Here is a 4125-nt window from a genome sequence, read left to right on the forward strand (position 1 = left end):
TCAGTATTTACTGTGGAAAAGGATATGGAAGATGTAGACTGCAGGGAAATAGATGGTGACATCTTGAAAAATGTCCATATTACAGAGGAGGAAGTGCTGGATGTCTTGAAATGCATAAAGGTGGATAAATGCCCAGGACCTGATCAGGTGTACCCTAGAACTCGGTGGGAAGCTAGAGAAGTGATTGCTGGGCCTCTCACTGAGATAGTTGTATCATCGATAGTCACAGTTGAGGTGCCGGAAGACTGGAGGTTGGCAAATGTGGTGCCACTGTTTAAGAAGGGTGGTAAAGACAAGCCAGGGAACTAGAGCCCGGTGAGCCTGACCTCAGTGGTGGTCAAGTTGTTGGAGGGAATCCTGAGGGACAGGATGTACATGTATTTGGAAAGGCAAGGACTGATTCGGGATAGTCAACAAGGCTTTGTGCGTGGGAAAACATGTCTCTCAAACTTGATTGAGTTTTTTGAATAAGTAACAAAGAAGATTTATGAGGGTAGAGCAGTAGATGTGATCTATATTAACTTCAGTAAGGCGTACGACAAAGTTCCCCATGGGAGACTGGTTAGCAAGGTTAGATCTCATGGAATACAGGGAGAACTAGCCATTTAGATACAGAACGGGCTCAAAGGTAGAAAACAGAGGGTGGTGGTGGAGGGTGGTCTTTCAGACTGGAGGCCTATGACTAGTGGAGTGCCGCAAGGATTGATTTTGGGTCTACTTTTCATCATTTATATAAATGATTTGGATGTGAGCATAAGAGGTATAGTTAATAAGTTTGCAGATGACACCAAAATTGTCAGTGTAATGGACAGCAAAGAGGGTTACCTCAGATTACAACAGGATCTGGACCAGATGGGCCAATGGGCTGTGAAGTGGAAGATGGAGTTTAATTCAGATAAATGCGAGGGGCTGCATTTTGGGAAATCAAACCTTAGCAGGACTTATACACTTTATGGTAAGGTCCTAGGGAGTGTTGCTGAACAAAGAGACCTTGGAGTGCAGTCTTATCCCTGGGGTAGGGGAGTCCAGAACTAGAGGGCATAGGTTTAGGGTGAGAGGGGAAAGATATAAAAGAGACCTAAGGGGCAACTTTTTCACGCAGAGGGTGGTACTTGTATGAGCTGCCAGAGGAAGTGGTGGAGGCTGGGACAATTACAACATTTTCGAGGAGAAAGTAAGGTCTGCAGATGCTGGAGATCAAAGTTGAAACTTTATTGCTGGAACAGCACAGCAGGTCAGGCAGCATCCAGGGAACAGGAGATTCGACGTTTCGGGCACAGGCCCTTCTTCAGGAAGAAGGGCCTGTGCCCGAAAAGTCGAATCTCCTGTTCCCTGGATGCTGCCTGACCTGCTGTGCTGTTCCAGCAATAAAGTTTCAACAATTACAACATTTAAAAGGCATCTGGATGGGGACATGAATAGGAAGGGTTTGGAGGGATATGGGCCGGGTGCTGGCAGGTGGGACTAGATTGGGTTGGGATATCTGGTCGGCAGGGACAGGTTGGGCCGAAGGGTCTGTTTCCATGCTGTACATCTCTATAACTCTAAGCTATCTGTATTTCAGAGGGATGTTTGATGACTAGCATGGACCAAGAATAGGCCATTCGGACGCTTAAGTACTGCTCCATTCAGTAGGATCATGGCTGATCCAACATTGGTCACATCCACTTTTGATATAATCCCTACGTTGTGGAAACAGGCCATTCAGCCCAACAAATCCACACCAAAACCCTCCGAAGATCATCCCAGCCCCCTACCCTATCCCTGTAACCCTGCATTACCCATGGCTAACGCCCCTAACCTACACATCCCTGAATGCTATGGGCAATTTAGCATGACCAGTCCAACTATCCCACACAACTTTGGACTGTGGGAGGAAACTGGAGCAACCAGAGGAAACCCACGCAGACATGGCGAGAACACGCAAACTCCACACAGACAGTCGCCCCGGAGGATGGAATCGAGCCCAGGCCCCTGGTGTTGTGAGGCAGCAGTGCTAACCACTGAGCCACCGCCTGCACTTTCCCACAACCATTGATTCCCCAACTGATAAAGAATCTATCCATCTCAGCCTTCAATATACACAAGGAGTCCGGGAGCACAGCTGTCTGTAGCCGGGGGTTCCAAAGAGAGAAGAAATTCTTCTCCATCTCAGTATTAAATTGGCGCCCGTTCATTTTGAGACTATGCCCTCAGGTCCTAGATGCTCCTGTGAGGAGAAACATCCTCTCAGCATTGGCCCTGTCAAGGCCAAGAAGAAACCCATACGTTTCACGGAGAGCACCTCTCATTCTCTGAACCCGAGTGAGTAGAGTCCCAACCTATGTAGCCTCTGCTCACAAGACAGTCTCTGCGTACCGGGATTTGGAGTCATAGAGATGTCCAGCACGGAAACAGGTCCACTGACCAGATATCTTAAATTAATCTAGTCCCATTTGCCAACATTTGGCCCATATCCCTCTAAATCCTTCCTATTCATGTCCCCAAATGCCTTTTAAATGTTGCAATTGTACTGGCCTCCAGCACTTCCTCTGGCCGCTCATTTCATACACACACCACCCTCTGTGTGAAAACGTTGCCCCTTAGGTTCCCTTTATATTAGATTACATTATTTACAGAGTGGAAGCAGGCTCTTCGGCCCAACAAGTCCACACCTACCCGCTGAAGCGCAACCCACCCAGGCCCAGTTCACTACATTTATCCTTCCACCTAATACTACGGGTAATTTAGCACGGTCAATTCACTTCACCTGCACGTTTTTGGACTGTGGGAGGAAACCCACGCAGACACGGGGAGAATGTGCAAACTCCACACAGTCAGTCGCCTGAGGTGGGAATTGAACCTGGGTCTCTGGCGCTGTGAGGCAGCAGTGCTAACCACTGTGCCAACGTACCACCCACATCTTTCCCCTCTCACCCTAAACCTATGCCCCTCTGGTTCTGGACTCCCCCACCCCAGGGAAAAAGACTTTGCCTATTTATCCTATGCATGCCCCTCATGATTTTATAAACCTCTATAAGGCCACCCCTCAGCCTCCGACGCTCCAGGGAAAACAGCCCCAGCCTGTTCAGCCTCTCCCTGTAGGTCAAACCCTCCAACATCCTTGTAAATCTTTTCTGAACCCTTTCAAGTTTCACAACAGGGAGATAAAAATTGTACACAATATTCCAAAAGTGCATAATAAGTCAAAGAGGCTTCGTTCCAAGCTGTCAAAACTCAGTGACTCTCAATAGTATGGAATAGCAGGGCTGAATGGCCTCAACCACCTCTCAATTCTTATGGACACACAAAAAATATCTTCACATCCCTTTAAGTAATGCCCATAATAGGGGAAACCAGATCCCGCCCCGTCCCTCCTCCAATTGGGTCATCCATTATGAGTGGCACGAGGAACGTGCTTCTGAATGGCTGTCGAATGGTGGGACAACCGACCAGTGATTGGGCAAGTGTACACACTCATGATGCCGATTGGATAGGATCGACGTCAATCAGAACGAGCGAAACGCCTCTCCAAGGGCCTGATTGGGTCCCCGTCGGAGCGCGCTGGGCCCCAGTGGACCGGAGTGCCGTCGGTCAAGATTAAACCCCGCCCATCCGTGACGCTGGGTCATGCTCGCTTCCAGTTGGTCCTCATGCCGATTCGTCGATCACACTGCCAATCGGGAGACGAGAGCCAATAGATGTGAGGGGAATAGGCGGGGCGTTGGCCCATTGGCCACAACCGGCGAACCTCGTCACTAACCCCGCCTCTGCTCGGTGGTGAGTGGTCAGTGTGTGCACTGACGGACAGGCCGTCACGGCAGCTGATTGGGGCGTGAGGTGGGGAGGGCGGGGCAAGGCCTGCAGCGAGCGGGCGCTGTCAGAGGGTCAGTGCTGAGGGAGGGCCACTGTGTCCGAGGGTCAGGGCTGAGGGAGCGCCACACTGTCAGAGGGTCAGCGCTGAGGGAGGGCCACACTGTCAGAGGGTCAGTGCTGAGGGAGAGGCCTGCAGGAGCGGGCGCTGTCAGAGGGTCAGTGCTGAGGGAGGGCCACTGTGTCCGAGGGTCAGGGCTGAGGGAGCGCCACACTGTCAGAGGGTCAGCGCTGAGGGAGGGCCACACTGTCAGAGGGTCAGTGCTGAGGGAG

The sequence above is a fragment of the Chiloscyllium plagiosum genome, unplaced genomic scaffold (assembly GCF_004010195.1).
Source record: "Chiloscyllium plagiosum isolate BGI_BamShark_2017 unplaced genomic scaffold, ASM401019v2 scaf_6353, whole genome shotgun sequence".
In the NCBI taxonomy this organism is placed as follows: Eukaryota; Metazoa; Chordata; class Chondrichthyes; order Orectolobiformes; family Hemiscylliidae; genus Chiloscyllium; species Chiloscyllium plagiosum.